Source organism: Pipra filicauda, unplaced genomic scaffold, assembly GCF_003945595.2.
Source record: "Pipra filicauda isolate LSUMZ 115617 unplaced genomic scaffold, ASM394559v2 scaffold379_size694699_pilon, whole genome shotgun sequence".
Classification (NCBI taxonomy): Eukaryota; Metazoa; Chordata; class Aves; order Passeriformes; family Pipridae; genus Pipra; species Pipra filicauda.
In genome coordinates this window covers 215,118-240,796 of record NW_024104508.1, presented here as the reverse complement: position 1 = coordinate 240,796, position 25,679 = coordinate 215,118, and the positions used below count along the sequence as shown (strand labels likewise).

Below are 25,679 nucleotides of genomic sequence, written 5' to 3'. Positions count from 1 at the left end.
TTTGATTTTTCCCTTCTGTACCACAGGCTGTTCCGGGAGAGAGAAAAAAACTGCTCAGGCCTTAGTAAATCACTCATGGACCTGGTGTTAGCATGCCTTGCCAAGAGCCCCCCTGTGTATTGCAGTGTTCCCAGGGCTGTAGATAGAAGAAAGCACCATAAAATACCATCCAAACAGTCTGGCTCAAACTGCAAATGCAGGGGTGCATGGAAAAGTAAAAAGCATTTTGACAGATATGGTAACACCAGAGGTTCTCAGTTTTTAGGTAAAAAAATCTCACTTTAAAAAATAGAAAGTATGTTCAATAATATTGGTTATGGAACCAGGCCACTCATGCAAGTAGAAATATGGTCTTTTTTTTACTACAAAAAGCAATTCAAGGATCCTTCTGTGTTGCGATGTGTTGTACTGTTCAGGCTATGCAGTAAATCCCACTTTTGGTGTGTTTTTCTGTAAGTAGAAAGTGCTGCAGAGCATTTGGCTTTGTCACCATGGGGTAAGAAGTGTCTCTGTTCCCTTGACTAAACAAATAACACTGAGTTTTTCGAGAAAACTGGAGCTACATCATACAGACATAAGGTGGACATCTAGAGATGGGCTACAGAGAGCAGAGGCAGAAAGGAAGGAGGTGTGAAATCCCGCAGAATGAAAAAGATACAACATGCCAGGTACCACTGCACTTGCAATGTAGTGTCTATTGTGAGGGTTGCATTTACTGAATACAGGATGAGAATATGGGAATTAGGGGACACTGTGATGGATTGATTTCTACTGCATATGCCACAAATACTGGATAAAAAAATCTGACTGTGGCATTTCTACACAAATGTTTCATATGTTCCAGGTACTTTTATAATTATCTAAAAAGCAGGGGAAATAAACAGCTTCTCAAATGCACAGTAACGCTGACATAAAAATAATAAGCGAAGACATGTAGGGGTAAAACACTAACCGTATTTGTTCTCAGCCATATCTGCAGAGAGTGTATGGCAATTTTCAAAGCAGGCAGACAGCTACCAACATTTTTCTTCAAAAGGGCAGAATTTGACTTTTACCCTTTACAAGGGCATTGAGTCGCCTGTCTGAGGAATCTTCATTTTGCCTGCAATCAGAAGGGGCACTGTGTGGACTAATGTTGATGTCATTTCTCAGCTGAAGCTTGTTCTGTCTAAAATATCAGGGCCCAGACATCTTTATAGCAGCAGAGCAAATGAAAATACGTAGTTCTGTTTATAACTTCTCGACTGTATTCACACTTCAGATGCCAGTTTTTACAAATAATTTCTAGATACTGCAAGAAAAAACATTCTCTGTAAAGGTCAAACACTGGATGAAGCTTGTTTGGCATCATATGCGTGATTCCATACGTTCACATGTACAGTGACCCAAATTTAACCTTGGCCAAAGATAGTAAAGCACTGTCAGAGTCAGTACTTGCACAAGGATTGCCTTTGACATGGTATTTCCTATATCATTGCAACCTATGGGAGCTGCTAATTATCTGTGGATAAGCAGAAAGGTAATACCTGTAATTTCCTTATCACCCCAGGCTGTCTACTCACAGTTGCAGTGTGCTAGTATGGGATGCCAGTTCTGTGCAATGTGGGTAAACTCTACAGTGACAAATGACTTATGAGCCATTTTCAAGGTGAGATTTTGATCAGGGAGCTTGTGCCAAGTGTTTTCTATTAAGCATTTCATTTCACTGCATGGTTAATCAGCAAAAGATTCTTCAAAAAAAAAAACCCACTCTGTCATATGTCATATGTAATATGTCAGAATCATTTCTCCTTGCTCAAAATGAAAGAGGGACCATAAATGCTTAAAAATAGTGAATTTCTGCTTGAAAGTTTTAAAAAAAGGCAAAATAAACATATAGCTTTGCTTCTGACCTTGTTCAAAAGCTATCTAGATGAGAAGCCAAAAATGTAAAGGTTTACACAGCTTGACATGTTATTCATTATACAAATACTTTCAAAAGCAATGCTAGCCTGTGTAGTATTATGATATTTGATAAAATCAGTATTAACTATGTGTGTCTTTTGAAGCTGTAATAAGTCTAGGTCATTTTATATGACTGCAAAGACCTTTTGGAATACAGATCAAATCCCCAGCATGTTTTCCTTTCTTAGAAAACCCTTTTCTACATCTAGAAGGCTCAAGTACTAAGACGACATGCAAGCTTTATCAGAATTGGTCTTTCTTTTTCCTTTCTGTAAATGAGAACTGAATATTATATATGCTTACTAACATTATGCTTCTCTTTCAAGTCAGAGTCAGCCTAGATTCAGTTTTAAATGTGCTTGAAACTGTTTCTTGACTAGTTGATTCTGACAGGGCTACACATGTATCTTGTTTACTTAAGGCAGGAGGTAGGCTGAAACTTTGGTTTTCTCTTACTGACCATCACAGTAAGATGTCTAAATAGTTTCCAACTTGCCAGCTTTTAGCTCAGGGTAAACTCCTTTGAAATCTTCAAGAACTGTACAATCCATAGATTCATTTACAGTCTTCACTTCTGGTATGAATGCCAATAACTTTGAAGTAACAAACGACAGAGCAGACTGGCAAAGTGCCCTTGTGAAATGGTGACACAAAATACTCTAAGTCTCACCCATCCTGCTATGCGGTAACTGCCCCAAAAGGGCAAAAACTGCTTTTGTCTCTTCTGCTTCAGGAAATGCAGTTTTTTGGGACTCTTAATTAATGGTACCAAAATGGGAATAATTTCTTAATGCCTTTCGGTACCCAAAGGAAAGAAATAGCCACTTGACTCCTGAAATAACCTTATCACAAAACAAGTCTTCCCATAAAGGCTCTGGTGAGGCTCAGGCATTTTATTAAGAAAAAAACCTGATAGTTTCCATGTGTCAGTGACAAAGACCTGCAAATAGACACACTCTGCTAGCTTAAACACTGTCATTTCCAAAGACTATTGTCAGTGATGCTGGTCTTGAGAGAAGAGACCTGGACAGAACCAGATGCTTCCCGACAGTAGTCCCACCTCACTGTTGAAAGTGGATTATGCTTTAAACCCATTGCTGGAAGCTGTGTGCCTTCATTTGTATTCTTCAAATATCACCTTTTCCCTATTGTCTCCTGACAGTCATTGCCTCCGAGATCTGTGAATGATGCAAACAAGGAATCTTTGAATTTCCACAGAATTTAGTTTCGAGTGCTAAGCTCTATCAGGTTGACTGAGCAACACAGGAGCCACCCATAGTGGATGTCATTGTGGTCCTCCTTCCAGAGGTGGAAACCTATATTCACATGCTGCAGGAAACTAGCATCTGCCATAAAAACTTCCCCTACCCATCCAGTTCTTCACTCGAACAACTGAAAGGGGAAAATCAAGAAGCATGCAAATCCTTTGTAAAAAAGTATGATCCTAAAGATTTCTCTTGATTCTCTTTGAACTAAAAACTATTTTCAGCATGAGAACCACTGGGGAATTATTTTAAACACTTTTACAACTGCCTTCAGTTTTACAATTCTCCTTCAAGACCAGTCTTGATGGGGCTCTGCGTCACCTGGTCTAGTGGAAGATTCCCTGCCGGTGATAGGGGGCTTGCACCTAGATGATCTTTAAGGTCCCTTCCAACTCAAACCATTCTATGAGTCTATGATTCTGTGCCATGTGAACTCCATGAGACTTTGTACGGAAGAGCTATTGCAGATTTCCTTACTTTCTCCTGGCATGATGTTTACTCCGACATCAAAAGAAATGAGCGGACAATCACCATGGTCCATCTGTCCATTTACATTATATCCACCCTTTCGCCTGAGCCCTTGTCAGGAATTTCTTTCAGTGAAGACTTTGGTGGTCAGACCTCACTTTTTAGTGAAGCTGCTGCTTCTCAGTGTTTATTCATTCTGAAGAGGTTCAACTAGTGCATGGGAGCTCTTTTATATGGGATAGAAGTGCTTTCCTGCAGTATCCTACCTCCCTCTGAAACCACTTTCTGTACTATTCCCTGGAAATGGTCTGTAACACACTGCCTATGTCTTTGCTTTCTGGGGACATAGACCCTCTCAAACAGTACACTCAGCTAGAAATTCAGTCAGATTTTGCTCCCTTTACTTTGCAGTTGGAGAGGACAGTATGGCTGTCTTAGGGTCCCCAGTAATGCAAAATAAAGGCCAGGGGTAGAAGTCTCAAGGGCTGTTTGGTCTGGGACCTCTGGAAAAGTAGAAACAAGTGAAAAAAACCATTACAAAAGTATATAACTTATTCTTTCTCTATCTGCAGGAAAAAGCAGGCTGACCAAGTGTATTTATGCAGGTTATATTGTCCTGACTCTGCCTTTAAGCTGGGAGGATCATGGGCAAAACCGCACCACAGTAGAGAGCGATACTTAGAGAAAGGACAGCTCTTACCAGGAAAATCCTTGTTGCACTTGTGCTTATTTGAGAGGCTTTGTAGACAGTTTGTGTAGAGCTGGTTTGAAATGATTTGGGAGAACCCAGATTGAGGTTGCAGCTGCTATAAGGAATCTTATACAAACCCTTGAGATATGTAGAAATAGTGTCCAGATTTTCATAAAAAAAAAATAAAATAGCAAAATGTATCAGTTAAATGTCAAATAAGAAAATGGAAATAGGACAATGGCCGGAAGAGAGGAAATCCACTGTGGCTTTTTTTTTTCTTGTGACTAACTATTTTTCACCAACCAACAAAAGTGCCAACAGCATGTCCTCTTGTTTTGCAAATTACCTTAAAGAATGTGTTCATACTCTCATCATTTGTTTCCTCCCCCTAAATGAGGACACATTTATGTTTTCATGCTTTGATACAGCCATTACTGTAATTTTTTTGAAAAACCCCTTGCTAAGGTAGCTTAACTGATGCAGGTGATAATACTGTCTGAGCCTGGCAGGGTGAATTCGAAATCTTACTGCAGTCTGTGAAAGTAAGTAGCAATTCACCTTCCTCCCTACTGGGCAGTAAGTAGGAAAACATACCCTCACATCCACCAAAATGTTCTTTCCTTAATATCCTTGTCTCTGGTCCTGAGGATAAGATTTGTTTGTTTCCAAATTTGTTCCTATGCTACTCATAAAAACACAGTCAGAGCAGTATTTGTATGATAGATTTGACAGGAACAAATATTGGGCATACTAGATCCATCAAATCCGTGCAAGAGACTGACTTGGGAAGTGCTGTGCCCTCAAAAGACCTGATCACTTCAGGAGATGCCAGAAAAAACGTTGGCAGAATAGGCAGTTATGTTTGAAGTTTAGGGTACCATTTCAGCAAGGAGAATGAATTTCCTTCTCTGAGAAGGGAAAGTGAGTGGTTGCTGAGAAGGTAAAATAAAAGAAAACAGGGAGTTGAGGAGCTGCTCTGTGTATATGATGATGGATTATTACTGCTTTTTCTGGCTACGAGCAAGACTGTTTTCCCAAGTGTGGGGGAGAGTGGGGAGTGAGCAGTTTGACAGGGTAGTAAGATCACTTAAGAGTATAGAAGAGATTCTCAGCTAGCTTTGCCAGACAAGGATGAAATGAGTAGGATAGCTAGGTACAAACCTCTTTTTATTAGATCAGATGTCAGTCAACTACTTTTTTAGTATTTGTAAGTCAGCACAAAAGTGTAAGGACATTTACTGCATTGACCAATGCTTCTCACAAAATACTATGGGGTGAGGCATGTGAGGAGTGTGCCACCAGCACAAGACTCCGGGTATGAAAAGAGCAGCAGGGCTAATCTCCTTCCCTAGGGGAAAACACGATGTCCTCATTAAATTATTGCTATCCATATTTCTTAATTATCGTGTACTCATTATATTACTGTTTTTACTGACCATTTATACAAGAATATCTTTGAAACTGTGTTAATCTTTCAGACATATACATTTTGAATTCAGTAAGCTAGTCTTGATTTCTTTTAATAAGTTTTAAATGGTACTCAGATCGTTGAAAACATCTTCTTCTGTGATTCATGTTATTATTTTTAATTCCATCTTTTCTTTTTCTTTCTCTTGGAAAACTAATGTTGGTATTACTGTTTTTGTTAGCAATTGTTGGTTCTTTCCCACACGTCTGGAACTGATTTTGTTCGCTGTGTTTTTAATGGAGCTGGAGTGAATGAAGCTCTTTGTTTAGCTTTCTTTTTGTGCCTCAATATCATTAGGTGTCTGAAAAATGTAGAGCTTCTGTGGCACTTCACAAACATTAACTCACTGACCATGCCCAGCTTTGCAGGAATTTTAGTGCTGGGAGTTGCCTTCACCTGGCACTTAACTCAGGCTTGATCCAGCTGTGTTCCAGGACCTCTTTGTATCTAACAGAACCATGGGGCCCTGTTACATATGCCTGCATAACCAGTATCCTCACTGATATCATAACTCATGATTTCAGTGTCTGCTCCATATCTGCTGCTCTCCTAGTGCTGCTTTCCCAATAGCTTCTTCTCAGTGAGCAACACTCAGAGGGCCTCTGTTCCCACTCTCTGCCTCTCCATCCTTCTACCCTGAAATGTACCTCTTGGATGACACAGTTTCTAAAAATCATGTTTAAAAACAGAACTGTATTTTATTAGGGGAAACACATTCAACCATGTGGAATTTGAAGGCTCAGTGCTTGCCAAACAACTGTGTTGCACTCAGCTTCTTGGCATCAAAATGCAAAGGTGAAGGCTACCTTCTGCAGGTAGCTAGATGGTGTACTGAGAATCTGCTGGGAGGGGGCTGGTGTTAATCATTGCATTTGCTGTGGCAGTCATTGAATTCTGGACCTTTCTCAGTGACACATACTGATGTGCTTCTTCTCGTGTCATTCTTCTCTTCCATCTCTTCTCCTATCATGCTTTCCACTGCCCTCCCCCCTCTTCCCTATGGTTCTCCATTCTGTGGTCCTCTACCCATTCAAGCCTTTCTGTTGCTTGATCTTTCCTGTGGCACTGCCTTCAGTAGCCTTGTTTTCTTTTTCCAGGGCCTTTGCCTCCCAGTGACAGCTCCACTGGCACTGGTGGTTGGGTCTGTCCATCTTAGGTCACTATACCCACACAGCTGCCTTTGCAGCAGCTCTTGGCTGCATTTGGCAAGTGCCAGAAAAATTCCTTCTATTTCTACAATAACAGTTGGAATTACAGAGGACAAGTGGTGTCTTGTAATGCTCTAGTTCTTCCTCATCCTTTTGGGCTGCAACTGTGTGAGATCTTCCACTCCGAATGGTTGTCTCCCAGAAATAAACCCCCTATTGAAACCTTGCTCATGGTTATGCCAAGGGCTTTGGGTATAAGAGTTCTATCATGAGATGGCTGCTACAGTGCTTGTCTGTCCTTCCAGCCTTAGCTCTCCTGGACAATTCCTCTGCAATGCTGAGAAGCACAAGGTAGTGATTGTCTTCTACCTTGTCTGGAGGTAGCTGTTCTTCTTTCTGTTTCTTCTGCCACTTTCCTTTCTCTGGTCACTCTTTTCTGCAAATGCTATCCTTAGCATTTATCAACTGCAGGAAAATTAATCAAATTTTCTGAATTGGTCAATTTACCTATGTTTGACTGAGTGACAGTCTACATTCTTGCTGGATTTGGTATTAATGCCATTTGATGCTTGTTCCCAATACACTGCAGGGAGTGGTATGATTGTGCTTGTCTTTCTGGTTTCTTCATGTTAATTTAATTTGAATTAGATGTTGTGGTTGAAAGCTGAATTTTTATTTCAGATCTTTTGCTTTGATCAGACGATTATTCTGGCTGTTTGTTTTTTTTCTTCTCAAATTCTTTACCTACATGAATATTCATATTTTATTGTTTGAAGACTGTTCTTGGTCATTTCCTCTCCTTGCTATCTGGCCTTTCTCCATGTTGCCATGCCCAGCTATGGGAGGGTTCCTGGGAAGATCTCCCACAGCACTGACTACAACCACCCCAACCTGGCTGTACCTGCAGGTGTTCGGTGCTCATGGCAAAGCCATGATGATGCCCCTGGGAATGGTCAATGGTATCCACGGGGCCATGGGGAATATTTTCTTTCTCTCTACAATCGTGAACTGTTCCACATGGTCCTGCTGCTCTGAAGCACGTGTCTCTGCCACAGCATCCTTGCTGTGGTTGCCTGACATTAGCCTTCATGCTCCACTGTGCTTCACTTCTTAACTTTCTTCCACGTGTGTATATTCTAGAGTTTTCTTAATGGCCTTTTTCCCCACAAACACTTGAGAAGACTGGCGGCTGAAGGGCTGTTTGGACTTTGTGAGTAATGTTGTTATGAGCTTGGCTATGCTCTCCTGTAGTAAAAACTGCTGTCCACTGTGTTTAAAGGGTTGGGGCTGCTGGGGAACATCTGATTTATTAATGGCCTCTTTTCAACTTCCTCCTCATCTTAAGAAGATATAAGCAGGTAACTAGCTAGTTGTCAAGAAAACAGTGGAAATAAACTTTAAAATTCCTCCATGTAAAATGATTTATTTAACAGTTTTATTCTGACATGTGTGTTTTATGTTTTAATCATCTGTTTGTGACTGAGAAACAGGCCAGGTCTCTTCATCTTCTGCTGTTAGATTTTAGAGGACTATTACTATATGGTTTTGTTTTCTCTTTTGTTGCTGCATGTTGAGTGTTTATGTTGGCTTTCTGGTAGATGCTTAATTGGATTGTAACTGATTTTACACTAAAGACTGATGTCCAGTTTTATTTTAGTCCTATCTAGATTGCTCTGGTTTCTGGAAGGAATCAATATTCAGAAATGTATTGAATTCTTTTGCTGTGGCTTTCCTTCAGGGACATTACTTACATTTGATCATCAGTGCCAGTTGCCCAGGGTGATGGAGGTGTTCAGGTACCTTGAGTAATGTCTCTGTTCCTGAAATGGTTGCTGTTTGGAACTGGAGTTCTGGTATCTGCAGATATTTCCACCTGAATGCTGATAAAAAGGAAAAAGACTAGCAGCTGTTGTCAGGGCTCTTCCAACCACCTTTCATTCCCTTTCATCCTTCCTGATAATTTCCTTTGATGGTAATTCTATTTTTCCAGTTTCCAAAGCTCATAATCTCAAAGCCCTTTTTGAGTCTGAGCCTTCTTCAGAAGCTCATATTAATCAGATTATTTGTGAAACAGCCTTAGTATCACCCCAATAACCTTTATAGGTATTGAATGACCTGTACCCTCTGTCAGGAACTTAGGCTAGGTACACAACTCTCATGAATTATCCTCTTTTACCTGCAGGCTGTCGTACTTCTGCTTCACTTAAGCATTTTCTGTTTGTATAGGTCTCATTTGTCTTTCAGATCATCAGAGGCTCTAAGCATCTTTCTCCTCTGCTGAAACAGACACAATAATGTTTGAAGAAAAAGATTCATGTCTGTAATTCATCACTTGCCACTTCTATTCACTGTTAGAGCAAGAACATGAAATGACCAAAAAGAAAAATCTCTTCCCTAAAACAGGAGCCTGGAAAGGCCCTTGTCTGAGGTGCCGAAGACTCATATTTACAATTACACCCCCCAGGGAAAGCCAGAGGGATTTACAGTAAATATCAGGGTTTACATCCAGAACTGCTGACAAACCAGCTTCCTTTTGATAGATGGATTCATTATCACTTTCTAATTACAAGCAGATTTCCAGGTGTGTTCACCATGTTATAAATGAAACCTGTCCATTGTTATACAGAGATGGCCTCTGGGTCAGGCGTAAGGGATCTATAGCTCCTCTTCTGTTGTTGGACCAAATTAATCAGATGTATTTTTAACAGATAACCTTTACAAAAGTGACTGATTAATCACTTGGTAATGTGGACTGCTATCAAGTTCATCATCTCCAAATAAAGGAAGGAACTCAGCAAGACTACAATATGTCAAATGCATCACTCTCAGTGTGTTAAAATACTTTCAGGGCCAGATGCTACTTTTGTGAAAGGATAGAAATCTGCTACATCAAACATAGATGTTTTTCTGCATCTGTGGGTCAGATTCTGCTCTCAGATGAAGGTTTTCTGCTAACGCAAGCTTGCTGCCAAATCGAAACCCCATGCACATACATCTAAGGACAGAATTTGATCACTACAAAGTAATATGATTTCCAACAGATTCTGTGTCATTTGATTTTTTTAGAACTGTGATTTTTAAGGGGGTATTGAAAGCTGTACAAATCAGTGAAACACAGTCAGTCTTTGTCTAATCTGGTATCCAGTGATAGATTTAAGTGTGATTTTTTATGTTCCAGTCACTTCTTTTGAAGATAAAACAGCCTGTCTTTTAATTTCATATTGAAGAATATGCTTGACATCTCTCAAACTGAGATTAGGTTAGCGAAGGCATACCCTCACTTATGCTGCAAAAAGAAACAAGTTCCTAATTGTCAAAAGATTAATCCTTGGCAGTCATCCAGGGCAATATTTGCTGTAGCAACTTGGTATCCATCACAGTTACGGACCAAAGGTCTTGTCATATATGTATTCCTGGCAGCAGAGCTGTAGCAGGGCAGTGCAGCCTCAATACCCTGGGCTGTTAGTCTCTGGGAAACTCTATCCATTCCTCAATTAGTGCCCTCATGGGGGTCACAGTCTGTAATGACTGAGCTATTTCTAAAGACTGAAATATAGAGCTCAGTAATAAAAAAAAGAAAATCTGGGGGCTGCTTTTTGTGTGTTGCAGTTTCTTTTTAAAGGTTTTATCATTTACTAGAAGTATAACCTATCAGTACTAATAACAATAATATTATTGAATGGTGAGGCCTTTTTTTAATTGTGAAAATCACCATTATCTGTAGGTTGATACGGCTTAAATTGGCTAATTTTTAATTTTATTTTTATTTAACTCACTTGGTATTGAACTGCAAAGCTGCTATAAGAGCATCTTCATCTGCCAGCATGGCCAGTTCTGTCCCTGGTTTTAAATACCGACTTTTTCGTTCAGAAATTCATGGGGGGAGCAGAAACAGGGACAAGCCTTCGTTGTCCTGCAAACCTAACAGAAGAGTAGTTCAATATTAGAAATGGCTCATATAAATTACCAAAGGTAGCAGTCCTCAGCCTTAGCATAACTAAAAAAACCACCAAAACCAGCAAAACATTGCCTCCATATCCCTCCTTCTGTGTGAGCCACCTCTGTTGTGTTTTGGGTGATTACTTCAGTGCAGATTTGAAAATTCTTCAAAGGGAGTTTTATCTCCCTTATTCATCACAGTAATGACAATTCAGAACATGATCTCATTTGGTTCGATATTCATTGTTGCTGATGCTGTGTAGCCTGTGACTTTCCACACTACTAGCTGGCAAGAAACTCTCCACACATTTGCACGGCAGGGGAAAAAATGGAGAAAAGTTCAGTTGCTGCAAACTGATAATTTGGGGCAGAGAGGTGGGGAAGATATTAAAAAAAATGAGTGTGGCTTTGTTTTCTTTGACTCCCATTTTGCTCTGCTGAGGTTGACAGGATTATGGGGTGCGGGTAGGATCACGACTTGATCCCTCACTGATGAATCTCTGCCCATTTAGTGCTTTATAGACCCAAGGGAAAGGGATAAATTGATAGTGTTCTGGTGCACTGCAGTCTATATTTGGATCCCTGATTTAAAGCTGACAGATGTGTAAAATCATATGCAGTCAGAAAACTCCCTGCGTGAGGACACAGCTGCATATATCAATGAGGCAAAGTTACTCTTGTTAAGGCTGGCATTAATTTATATGGGGCAAATTCCCTCCAGATCTCTGTTCTTGGCTGTGTAATATTGAGAGTAGTTTTGGGCTTGTTCCACCCACTTTGGATCAAACCATGTGCTTTTTGGATATGAATGGAGAAGACTTGTAAATCCAAAGCACTGCTCTTCTCAGTTGCTGGGTAAATGCCATCATACCCTCATTTAGATGTGGCAGCTGTTGTCAGTTACTTAATATCATAAATAAAATAAAGCCAAATTTCCACAAACTGAATCCACCTCTATCACATGGCCTCCTGCAATACCTTAAATGAAGTGCGTATTTTTGTTTCTCAGGAATCTCCCTTTATAACCCACTCTACTGCTTGATTATTTCCTCTATGTCATACAGGAAACAGTAAGTGATTAATAACCTGCCTCAGTTTTACTTTCCCCTCTTGCTCTAGCCTTATTGTGGAATAATGTGACCTACAGATGTCTGAGCAAAACAATCCATTGCGTTAGTGACAGATGCTGTTGGGGCTTGCTCAGTGAAAGTGAGCTATCAGAGGCAGAGAAGCTCAGGTATTCCTGCTACTTTGATCATCTCTTTTTTTCTTCTGCATAAATTTTGAGTGTGCTGAAAACTCCCAACAAGGCACAACACAACCTACTCTGGAAAACAGCCTGAGGTGACTACCAGTCCCAGAGGCTCAGGAAGAAGCTAGGAAGCAGATTTGCTGAAGAAAGGCAGGGTTAGCACTAAAAATTGACATTCACTAGCTGTAGAAATGTTGGGAGGGATGTGAAGTGCACCATATATGTCAGTGCTTGCTTGCTTCTTTCTCTGCTAAAAAGGAGATAATGGAAAACAATGCCTCTGCATGTAAAAAAATCAAAACTTTCAGTCATAGTTAAATATATCACACGTCACCCTTGTTAAACATTGTCTGGAGTGAGTGATAGAAATTAAAATCTCAGAACTAGTTTTAGTAGGATTTATTTAGGAGGCTGGTGTATGGGGATAGTTGGCAGCAGAAATTTCCCAGTAGTAACAATCATAGAGTGGGGAAGATTCAGACTGACAGTCATTTTCATAGAGCACAAGTGCACACTGAACTAAATTACAAGCTGATTGAATCTTTTAAGTATTGCTAATTGTTTCTACAATCAGTCTATAATACACTCTTCAACCATCAGCTAACGTACTGGAGTCAGCTGGGCTCATAGCTGGAGAGTGCAGGCAGCCCGGGTGTGTGGCATGTGTCAGGCTGGCTAATGGAACCGTGTCACCCAAGCACTCTGCCAGATCTTTGTTTTCCTGAGTGTTTTTTACCAAAGGCATGTTTGAGCAGTAAGGAAGAGCAAAGTTGTATTATATTTGGTAGCAGCAGAAGCATGAAATTGTACTATGTAAAGAAATAAGATTAAGTGGTGATAGTGGCCACTCCTTTTTGTAGCAAATCAGAAAAGGAAGCAGAACTCACATGCACACAGATTACTCCTAGTAGCTGGTTTGAACCAAGATAGGGAAGTCTGCATTTAAATTCACTCTGTGGAGCGAGAGGTGGTTACTGAAAATTTAGATTCCAACTGGAGAAACCTAGAAAACGGTCTACAGGCTCAATAATTTATCTGTTTAGTAAAGAGTTAACCAGGGCCCCAACTGCTGGAGGATCTGCAGGGATTTCTGATGTTGAGGGGGAGGGGTGTGTGTGTGTGTGTGTGTACCTTTTCCACCTTTACTATTTCAGCAACTTTCCATTGCTGCTCAGAATATCAGTGCATATCAGCACATCATTTGTAAGCATTTTGTTGCCTATCAACTTTTTTAAAACAGCAAGAAGGAAAAAAAGTTAGTTGTGAAAAGGAAAGGAGAAACTGAGATATAATTCTACAATGGATAGAAAGAATTACAGTACTTTGCAACCCTACAGTTGTGTGCCACAGTTCATACAATCCAGTGCTTAATATAAGTAGCCAGGGCCTTGCCCGCTTGTTTCCAAAAGCCTGAGGGTCTATTCCTTAGCTCAAGGGGATGAAGGATGTTCTGCTTCTCTGTGCTCCCTCCTTTCGACCTTATGCCATTATCTTGCAGTAAGGAAACCTGAAAACAACAGTGAAGAGTTAACATCAAGGACTTCAGCAAAACCACCGACAAAATAATCCACAATCCTGCTCTAAAGAGGTTTCAATAGAACATCTGAGTTAAGCATGCCAATTACAAAGAAGCTCAAGTGGTCTTTGCTTGAAATTGCAAATGTACCACATTGCATTATCACAAGAATTCGCATGCAAGAACAGTTTGCAGATGGTTTGCATTGGCATACTTTATGTAAACGCTCTAGGGAACAGATGGCATCATGGGTTCTTGTGGCAAATGTGAATTTATAGCACTCACAACATGCTAAAGTCTTTTGCCTGTAGCTGAAAAGCAACAAAAATGAAGTGGAAACTCATCCCTGTAAATCAGTTTGCCAGTGTCTTTGCCATTGTAGCTATGGATAACATTTAGTTTAGTCTTTATTGTGAAATTTGAGTTCTTCTAATTGTCATCTACTTGCAATTGGGTGTGAGTATATGCAGCATGTGTGTATGTTTATTTGTGTGCATATGAAGCTTTTAAATTAATTGATATTGTGTAAAGAAGAGAAAGTTGAGACCTCAACCATCATTTAATCCAAAGCTTTTGAATTTTTGATCCAAAATTGAATTCAGATAATTCTAATTTTCTGTTTATGCAGAAATTGCTCTGGATAATCAACTGATTGAAAAAAAATGTTGGCAAATATTGTCAGAAGGGATAAAATAACAACATAGGTTATAATTGTGAATTACTGACCTCAGTAATTTTGCCCATACATATGCAGTGGGACGAGCATCAGGGCACATTAGTATAAAAAGTTACAGTTCTTTCTTGTTTGGACAGAAATTGGAATTTGAACATCTTCTGTAAAGAGGAGAAGTTATATAAGAAGCCAGACTTGGGAGAGGGGAGGGGGGAGGAATTGTGTAAACAAAAAAGGAATTAGTTTAATTCCTTTGGAGCTATTATATTGAACTTAGAATATAATTATTATTGCAGTATATTCCCTAATTATTTAGATGCTTGTAAAAATTGATTTTATGTAAACACAGCTTGTTCTAAAACAGCCAGGTCTTTGCAGTGAACATAAGTTGTCTAAAATTTATTGACCTGTCGTTCACATGTGTTACTTTACTAGCACTTAATGGTCTGTTTAGATAGTCTTGGTGTGTATGAACTCCCAGTGCGCTACTCCAAGCACCACACGTTGACAGGTAGCTGCCATGTAGATAAAATAAGGGGCCCTACTCCAAAGCATACAGGGACACACAATCATTAGTTATTTTCTAATCTAAAGCAGGGATTTCCTTAGCAGCCAGAGGGAAAGAATCGTTCTGATTTTGCATTATCTCTGCAGCTGAGTTCGGCCCTAAGTCCTGAACCAATATGCAGGAAGGCCAAAAGCAAACAAGCAGGAAACCCAGCCTTGCTCCAAATGGAGTTGATTTAAGGAGCCTGAGCTTTGAGGGTTTCTTTTTGAATGGGTCATGTAGACAGTGGCCAAGATTAGAAACTTATTTTGGCCTTCAAACACTCACAGAAGATTTAAGACTGATAATGGAAACGTAAATTACTTTTGTAGTAGATAGAGAACATCTTAAAAAACTGGTTGTGTTAAAACTTTCTGCGGTGTTCTTTATCCCATGTGTAAATAAAGCTGTCCACAAAGAAAAACTTAAACAACAAAAAGCATTAATTCTTATGGTACTTATTCTCCTCTGGCTCAAGTGTGATTTTTGCCTTTTTTCTTACTTGCTAGGGCTCCCATGTATTTTGTGAGTTGATACCGCTTTTTCTTCTTGTTTAGATCTCATGAAAAAAAATTGTGCTAATGATCAGATCAGCCTAGCCCAAGTAACTAACCAAACTGTTACTCTGTTTCCACATTTATGAGACTGAGTATTTTTAGACACACACAGCTTTTCTGGTTGTTGTGATTCTGGATCAACAGCACAGTTATCTTATTTTGATGCAAGCATCCCTAAAATCCACTGTTGGAGTGTCATCTGTCCTGCCCGACTCAGTGGTTATCAGTGTGACTATGAACCATGAATACTTGACCCATAAAGAGGTATTTATCTTAGCATTAAATGCTTGGTTTGAAAATGCTGGCCCAAATTCATACTAATACTTCATCATTCTATCTGAAAGCCTACTCTCAGAATGTTTGTGGCCCTGGGAATTCAGCAGCAAATTTTTCATAGGGAAACTATTTTATGTCAGTGTTTAAATATTTCATAGGACTCTTAAGTAAAGAATATATTATGTAACTATTTTTTTTCATATATGCAATTGCAGAGTTGTTTTTCTGCCTTCATGTCAGGCCAAATTCTGCTCTATTTGACCAGCAATAATTTAGACTAAATATTATTTCCAGTGGATTTACATCTAGGTAGCTTGACATGACAGGTACAGTAAGGATAAGAAAAATCAGAATAAGATTTTGTTTGCTGTGGCAGTAAAGATGTTTATCCGTCCACTTTTCAAGCTACACTGACTTCTCTATAGACTGAGCAATCCCAGTATCCCTAACTCTTAAAAACAACAACAGAAACCCCGAAACTGTTAAATCCTTCACTCCTGTGATGTGCACTTGGCTTTAAAAGCATATGAATTTAAAACATAAATAGCTATGGAAAATGCTTTAAAAATACGTTTTACCTATATAATTCATACAATTCTGTCTATGCTCTTTTTCCCTAACATAGGATCATAAATTTTGTTACTAACCATCCATTAAAATTGACAATTAGAACTTCAACCAAGCAGGCCATTACCTACCTGATATATTTTAACATAGTTTATCAGCAAGGGAAATGTCATGTAGACCCAATAGATTATATATTTTGAGATCGGAATGGAGTTCACAGAAATAGTTAAAAAAATTTATTTGAGAAAAGCTCTGCTCAATAACTCCATCTTGCTCCTCTGCAAAATATGTCAATTTTGTGCTTAAGTTTAATATTTCTTTCATAGTTTTTGCCCTAGCAGCAGCATGATTAGCTCAGGAGGGTGTTTAAGCCTAGATCGTCAACCTCCAGAGCTGTCTTGTTTTAAATGGTTATATTCAGTGATAAAGTATTTGCCATCAGCCCTGTTCACTAACAGGTGGTCTCATTTTAACGTGCTGAACATAAGAAAACCCTGTTGAAGATAAGAAAGCTGCAGTAGCGCTGTGCCTCTGAAAGGTTTAGGTTTAGAGATTTTGCTGTTAAAAGTCCCCTTTACTGAAAGCTACACAGTTGTGTCTCATTATGCCAGCTTTGTCCTCTCTGAATATGAGGTATGCGCTGAATTTGACTTTCCAGTGATTCCTACTTTCGGGTGAGATCATTGAAAGGATTTAAGGATTTCTTTCCCTTGACCATAGCGCTCAGCTCTACGCCAGTCTGTTGCGCTGTGCTGTACCTGCCTTGTTCCCTGGGGGATAAAGGGCAAGTGTGAGGACTGGCTAGCTGTGGCTCCTTGGGTCTCTCTGCTGCTGCTGGGAAATTGGCTTCCATGGCACCTGCTAAGGAGTGTATCCCTTCTCTTCTGTCATCTTGGCTAGGTAACCAACATCCTCATCCTGGAAGTAGTCCTGTCCCCCTCTTGACAGCGGACATTCAGGGGAGGGTAAGGAGCATATAGTAGACACATTAAAAAGCTTGCCTTTTTGGCTGAAGTTCTTTTAGCTAGACAGGTCAATGGTGACTGTGATGACTAGCTAACAGTTAGACAGAATTGGGACCAAACTAATGAGAGACAATAGGGTAGGGCCCTCCCAGAAGGGAATTTGTTATTGGTGTGATAAGTTTGGGCGTTTGGGTTATCTCGACACTAAATTTTACACCTAGGCGAAACCTAGCAATTTTTACTAACCAGGATGCCGCTTTTTCTTGTAACTAATTGGAAACCAGTAAAAGCTTCATCGTACTCCTGAAGTGTGAGTGACCATTAAGCTCACACCAGTTTAATGTCCCAGTGGGGGCATTGAGAGACATGTTGTTGTTGCAGTTAAACTCCAAATAGGTGACCAGAAATCCCACGTGATAAATTGTCCTCTTGGTGTATTCAAGGGATATTTTCCTAATTTTTGACTGTTTAAGAATGTCTTCAAAAGAGGCATTGTGTCACTCCTACCTAAGCTGAGACCATTTGAGACATATATGCAGGAAAGAAAACAAAAAAATCTTTCCCCTCTTTCAGATACAGCTCCATATCTCAGCGTAAGAGGAGGAGGATATCACTGAAGGCACTGACTTATTGCATATATACTTAAATATTAGGCAGTACAAACCCCACAGAAATTCTGTGTTTTTACTAAGGGGATGTTATATAAGATAATGTGAGTACCCAAGGATGGGCAAGCGAGTGAGGTAACTGGAAACTCCTAAAGTTTTTGCATGGGCCCTGAAGGTAGTTGATCAGATTTCCTGTGTGAGTCCAATGAGGATATAAAAATGTTGCATAAATGTTGCTAGCCAAGTGGTGCCAGTTCTTCCACAAACAGGGCAGCTCCAGTGACAGCAAAGAGCTTTTGTGCAAGGACTCCAGCCCTCTGCTAACAATGCTGCTTGAAAAGATAGTGCCTGTCACAGTTCCTGCTTTCAGTCCACTTCTCATGGGCTTGAAGTCTCACGCCTAGTCATACAGGCTCTCCACTACAGTGTGATGAACCACCCTGAGAGGAGCCATAGGAAGCTCTTTGACTTGCTCAGTTCCTACACATGTTCCTGGTTAGAGTGGATGCTGCAGGGCTTCAAAGGCTATCAGAAAAACAAGCAGGGTCAGGGCAGGGACTGAGGTCGTGTCCTGTGATTTGTCCATGCTGACAGCTGGCACACAGGCCTCCTCTCCCCAGCAATGCCAGGCATGGACTATGGGTCAGCTGAGCAAGGATCTCCACAAGTATTCCCAAGCCAATGCTGTCATATAGTGGGAAGTGCTTTGAATGCAAGCACAGCCTCAGGGCTGAACAGGGCTCTGGCCCATTGTATTTGTACGTGAAGGTACAGTCAAGAAGAATTGCTGTGCCTGTGCACAGACCCTCTGGAATTAATGTGGGAGAGAGTTTGGGCTAAAATGTTCTTTTTTTGCTGCGGATTCCCAAAATGGACAGAGGGTCAGTTGTGATGCAAGGTGATGGTTGCACCTTGGCTAAGGCCAAGGCTGATAGACAAGGCAGGTATACTTTGCTAAAATGCAGACATAAATATCCGTGTATTTTCTTTTGGCTGTGACAGTGTGGAATACTGAGCAGAAAAAAAATATTTCTTTTTCCCTGTGCTTAACTGGCTGTTGCCCTATGGTCACTAATAGTGGAGAGCTAGGCCTGGTATCTTCACATAAGCTTTGAATGTGCTGTCAACTTTCGTGACTACAGATCTGGAGGTTGGGGGGTAGGCAGGATGGACATGCCACCTTTCATAATATTCATGTTTTCCTATGTATTTAGACATACTTATGTCTATTGTTAGATTCAGATCCCACATCTATAATCTTTTTATTAAAAATTTTCTGGAAAATTGTATCTTCCCACACTGAAGGCATTTTTTTATGAAGATACTCTTCTGGTCCCACTGGCAGGACCTTACTAGCAGCATTCAGAAAGCCTCCCAACAGGAAAGTCATGAGCCCTGAAGCTGTAGCTTTACTTATATAGTCATTCCCTGCTCCCTCTCCACCATTTGAAGGCCTGTAAGATCTTCCCCTCTATTGTTTTTAGGATTATGTTTGTTAAAGCTAGTAAACTGAAGGATAAATCAAAGGGATTTTGTGATCATAAAGATTTACAATCATCACTATATTACATACTTGAGTAGGGTTAAAATAACAGCTCAATTTTAATTTAAAGGGGGGATGGGAAGAGTATATAAAGAATACTAGTTTTTATGTAGTTGTCTAGTAAACAACAACGTACAGGATTACACAGCTTGGACAACAGTTAGTATGGAATATAAAGCTGGTCTTTTCAGACTGTTTTCAGTACCTTTCTGTTGCCTCTGTTGTAGGTCCTGAATTAAATTTAGTATTTCTGAATTACTCAGTGTTACCAGTCAAAAATATAAAATAAATCATAATACTGACATACAAATTAAAAGGCTTAGTGATAGTAATTTAGAGTATTTCTTCCTTATCCTTTAGTTTCCTAGCCTTTCAACATGTCCGTCTGGTCATGTTTGTAGGACATTCTTCTGAGTCCTTAAAGCTCAAGACTCCTCAGATGAAAACTGAGTTGCTTGCTTGACTGCTGAGACTTAGGTAAAGAGAATAAAAAGGGTTTTTAAATCTCACTATGAATTTTATACATTTGGCAAAATTTTTAAAGATTCTTCCCTTACCTTAATACCTTCCTGTAAGAGTAAGGGATAAGATAGGAAGTCTTAATAAAAACCCTTTCATTTAAAATCATCAGAGCATCCGCTGTGACTCGGCTTTGCAACAGCCATCACAGATCCTCCCCTTTGCCATACGGTTGCCCAGTGTAGCGCACGTTACAAAACTTCCCTTCACACAGTCAACAACTCTAATACGCAGAAGATATTCAGCCACCAAAAATACCTTCTGTAATGAGCAAAGAGCATGTGAGCTTGTACTTGGCGTTTGCTTGCACCCTCACTGTCACCGTGCTGCAAGTGGTCCATGCAGCCAAGAGTAATTACGAGAGATGTGTTGTTTTTGTGAAGTACAGTGCAGGCTCTGTACAACTCTGCAAATGGCTGAACAGAGCAGCGTAAGGTCATTTTGGGATGAGGTGGGTGTGTGTTCAGGGGTAATTAAAAAAAACCTAAATAAGCCTCCTTTGGATTCTAAAGTGTGGCGTTAATTGAAAAGTGTTAATGTTAAACCAGTGACCAGCAAGAGGTTTTGTGAGGGTTCTTTTGGTCTTGTATGATGGAACTGAAAAACGAGAAAAAGGAAAATTAAAGAATAATGCAGTTCCATTCAAGGACTGTCTATACCTTGTAAAGGTGCAACAAATATTCCCAGCGTGGACTTTACCACTTCCCAATGAGTGATGCACCCAAGTTCCAAGACTTCATAAAGTCAGATGATGCAACATTTGGATCCAGTTTTTGATAGACTAGCAGAAATCTCACATGCAGGTGCAGGTTCCTGTTGCAAACATGTATTTCATGCTTTGTTGACTGCATATCTAGGGCTTTGGAGAAAGTGAGGCACACTTTGAGTATCTTAAACCAGTCTAAAATCACAGGCTGCCTCTGCATTTCTGTGAAGAAGATTACAAAATACTTTTGTTCTGGACCTCATATGATTTCTAACTAAAGCCTCTAGCTTCTAGTGTCTAATATCCTAAAGAAGCCTATTAATTCTTTTAAAAGCTCTGCATTATCAGTTGACTTTCTGTGGTTCTTCTTGTCACTCTTCTGTCTGTTTTCCTACTTGTCATCTTTTCTCCCTCCTTTAGTTGGGTACGTGTTTGAAGTTAGTTTTAAAGGAATAAAATTACACCCATTTATTTACATAGCAGCTGTCAAAGCACGATACTCTGTTCTCAAGAAGTAAGCACACAAAAAAAGGTTCATCCCCTGGTTTGCTATCTTGAAATTGCAGGGACTTGGGTTTTCTAAACCCTCCTCCTTTTTATGAGTAACGATTAAAAGGAAAAAAAATTCTGCCAGGAGCATGAAACCTCTAAGTTATTGTCACACCGGTGTCACTTGCGAAAGCCGTGTAATAGGTTTGTCGGACAGATCTTCACAAGAAAGAACCATCTCTGTATCTTTCGGTGGGAACTTGAAATAGAAAAGCTGTAGCTTAATTCCTTATGGTGTTTTCTTGGCATCAGCTCTATCTCCCCAGCTCTGATTCAGGCTGAAAGAAAGGGCTGTTTTGTTTTGTTGTGTTTTTGCAAGAGAGTAAAATAAAATATTAACTGTGTTTTTCTTTTTAATATTGGGAGCATAATAAGGTCGCTTAAGAAAAAGAAAGCCAACTAGTAAGCCTGGAATGTCTCTCATTTCTTTAACAGCTACATAGTGTGCACAGCTGAGAGCTGCCAGTTGGATCCTAGCAGGGGAGAAACCACTTTAGTTTGTTTGGTTTGTATATGGAATAACATTTTTCTTGCCGTGGAATACTTGTTTGTCATCGCTCCCCTTTTGTGTTTATGTTCTGCTTGGAAATAGTCTCTGTGCTGTATATGTATTTGCCAGGATGTGCACATAAACAATGTTCCATTATGGCCCGCTCTGCATAATCCTTATTTACACCATATACATTCAACAGTAAACACGGTGGGGAATGACAGAGAGCAAACTCTTCTAGGCCCCTTTTTTTCAGTTAGTCCAGACTTTCTGCCATATGCTTGCTGAGGTCCCACTTCTATTCATGTTTTTATTAGGTAGAAAAAAAGTGTCCAGACTTCACACAAAGCAGCTTTTGTGTTCTCTGTCAAAAAAAATCTTCTCCTATGAAATGTTGATAGAAGTACCCAGAGCCCTTGTGGGGGTGCGGAGTTTGAATAGGCCCGTGGTGAAAGCACAGGAGGGGAGAGCAGGGGAGCTCTTGCTTCTTATGTGCCATGAACGAATATCACTTAACTTTCTTTTTCTCTACTTTTCTATTTGGCAACCAGGGTCATACCCCTCATCCTGATGCTTGTTATGAAGGTGACATCTTTAAAGTGTTAAAGTCTTTCAGAATTTTATCTGGAAGGGATGAGGGAGGCAAAATACTGTTTACTATAGCATAGAATGGAAGTTTGACTTAGAATATACACTGTTTAGTAAAACTACAGAACCATGGAAAAAAAGTGTTAGAGTGGCATAAATCATTTTTAATGACTCTGTGCATGAAAACAGTCCGATTAGTTCTTTCTCTCATTGATTTTGTATTTGGTTAATGATTCCAGTTCTGAGATCATAAAGCTATATAAGATGTAAAAGATACGGGAAAATATCTTTAACCTCTACATTTAAACCATGTGTTTCTTTTGACATTGAAATACTGCAATGACCTGGTAATGTTTTCCAATGTTTTAATTTTTGCTGATGTACAAAAATATCACAGAAGAGCTGAATCGTAATTATTACACATGGTATTGCATAAATTTCTTCCTAATTAAAAAGCTTCTAAATTCTGAATAATCAATTTATGAAGGCATGTGGTTTTGACAAATTATACATTTAATTTCTAAAGATTTATTGGAAATTTGACCTGCAGCTAGTTAATTATGGTTATAGTACTCATGCAGTAATACTGGAGATTGATATAATGATATGGTTGCAAATCTATTTTGGTATCGCCTACCTTTGTAGCAGGACATGGGACATGGGACCTATATATTTTACCATCTTGTTTATGGTGCAGGAAGGCATTAGTTTAATGAAGAGCACAAATATTGGATAGGTGTTTGTGGCATTTTTATGAAAAGGTACTTTCAACAGAGCATAAGCATATTGAACTTAGTCCTTCAAGTTTTACCCTTTTAGAGGCTACATTTCCACTGGCATCAGCGATAGTTTTAGATGAATGCAAAATATGAACTTTTTTAAAAACACCATAATAAGAAATTAAATTGATTCTTGCTAATTAGTTTTCAGATCACAAAATATTTCTGAAGTATTCCTTTTTGGACTAATCTCCTATCCACTATATTGATACTCCCAGTTTTATAAAAGTCAGCAGGTAAGTTGTTGAAGATGAGCTTTCAAGATATCACACAAGAAGCCAAATTAAATAATAAATAAAATTTTAAATGGTATCTTTCTATCCCATCTGGATTTGCAAGTGATCTATGGGAACCATAGAAAGAAAATGCATATGAACTTTTAGAGTGCAAATGTTTAGAAAAGCAAGGCATATCTTAAACATGTAGGCAGTCCTTTTAGTAACACACAAAGGTTACCTGTTTTTTTAAAGCAACTAAGAAAAAAAATAAACTCCAACAAGACTGTGCTATGAGAGCAAATGAATTTCTGGTTTCTTCTGCCTGGTCTAAATGGGGCTCAGGAGCTGCTATTGAGCAGCGATTATGCTTCATGAAGAGATGTTGGTGGGAGTTGTCCATTACAGGACCTGCCTGCGTTCATGGGTGAGAATGGTGGGTGAGGGAAGAGGAGCAGTAGAAGACCTGGTTCAAAGCTTTTCTCCACTGAATCTTCATGTGAGAGTGTCCTTGGGTCTTACTGAGGAAAGGAAAGGTGTAGCCTTAACCTGCTTATCTGAAATGGGGCAGTGCCCCCAATGCCTGCCATTCCAAGCCTTTGGTTAATGCCTGCACTACCGAGAGTCCCATTTTTTTTGCCTGTTAAAAGAAGGAAAGGATCTCACTTACTATGACCAGAAGATGGACAGAAGTTATGTGTATATCACATCAGCCTGATCTCTTATTTTGTCCACTGGAAGCCTATCACCTCCTTTTTCCTAATAGTACGCAGCAGTGAAGTTTGACCACAGGAGGGACGCCCTGAGTGAGGACATGTGCCCTTCCTGGTCCCCAGGGACCGTCTGGCTCTCTTACAAAGGGGAAAACTAATGCAGCTGAATCATAACATTTTAAAAATAGAGAGGTTTAGGAGTCTTCATCTTAGATTTTGGCATTTTTAGATTCGAACTTTGTTATTTCTGATAACCAGATGCAAATTTTGTTATTTCTGATTACCAGGAAAACAGGAATAGTCACATCGAGTGACATTATATAGTCATCATAGTATGCTAATTATATATAATCTTTGTCCTTACATTTGTATAATATTTCTGCTTATACTTGATGTGTATAGACAGAAGTGTAATGCAGTTCTAAAACCAAAATGAAATGTGATGAAATAAATACTGATTCCCATGTAATTACTTGATGCCAGTAATTAGAAAGGACTATTAGAAAAAAACCAGCTAATTTTATAAGATTTGCAGGAGTTATCTAAGAGTTACAATAATCAAACTGTACAATTTTGGATGAAAGCAACACATTCTCTGATGGTGAAAAATTCTCTTGTAGATTAATTAAGTACTATCTCTACCAGCTGAGCACTTTTTTATGCTTCAGTAATTGCCTAGACAGAAGTCAATGAGCAGGCAAAATCTGGGTGAAAGAGACCACTGGTACTTGATAAATGCAGTCCAGACAGCAACCCCACAAAGGATGAACTACTTTATAAGAAATACCTTTTATGTTTTACATATGTCACAACACCTGATGATACAAAATATAATTTAGACCCACCTGAACTCCCTGCATTCTCTGTTCATTGTACCATCAGTATCCTGTGGTGAGTCAGATAGCTTTGCTTTTATTCTGGTAGCATTCAATGTATTTTTTCCAAAGTATTTTTGCAAACCTATGAAATTATTCTGTAGCAGGAGAAGGAAAAGGTCTCTTAAATCACTCCAGATACATTAAGTGGGAAAGAGTTAATCTGCCCTCAGGAGTTGCTATGTAACTGAGTCCTGCTGGGAGAGTCAGGGTTTCCAGCCAATGGGACTCATCCCTACAATACAATGCATCTATCTTGTGTTTCTTACACGTTGTCAGTTATTGGAGTTTTTTCCTGAACTGGAATTACACTCCTGCTCCTTTCATACTCTCCCACTGAGTCTTAAGTAATTGTATTCCACACCAAAGTCAGAAAATAACAGTACAATGGTGTGCATTTATCCCTGAAAATGTTACTTTGGACAACTCTGAGTAGTGTGTAGAAAGACCTCTCATGCATCAAAACTAGGAGACTTTTAAAAGATGAGATTTCCCAAAGAACTTCAGTGTACAACACAAATACTTGCCTTAGATCACTTTCAGTCCTCCAGAAAGCCTTCTCCTACCTTTCTGTTCTCACCTGTGCATGCAGCCTTCAGCATATTTACTTGCGCAGAAAGAGCAGCAAAATGTCTCAAACTTAAACTGTTATTTCCTGCTTAAGGTATTTCAAGCCAGCATTGATTTTCCCTGCATCCTGACTAAACTCTCTCCTTAGCCATTCCTCTTCTCTAAGGCCACTCAAGGCTTGAGGGCTGAAGTGTGAATTCTTTAATTTCTCCTTTAGAAGAGCCAGGTGTGTTTTCTCAGCTCAAGCA

At 39.5% G+C, this 25,679-nt stretch overlaps 1 protein-coding gene across 1 annotated transcript in view; it reads left to right on the top strand.

Moving 5' to 3' along the window:
• The window catches only part of RARB (retinoic acid receptor beta), a 325,063-nt gene that overhangs the window by 198,123 nt on the left and 101,261 nt on the right, over nucleotides 1–25,679 (top strand). The gene's annotated exons all lie outside the window — the stretch shown is intronic.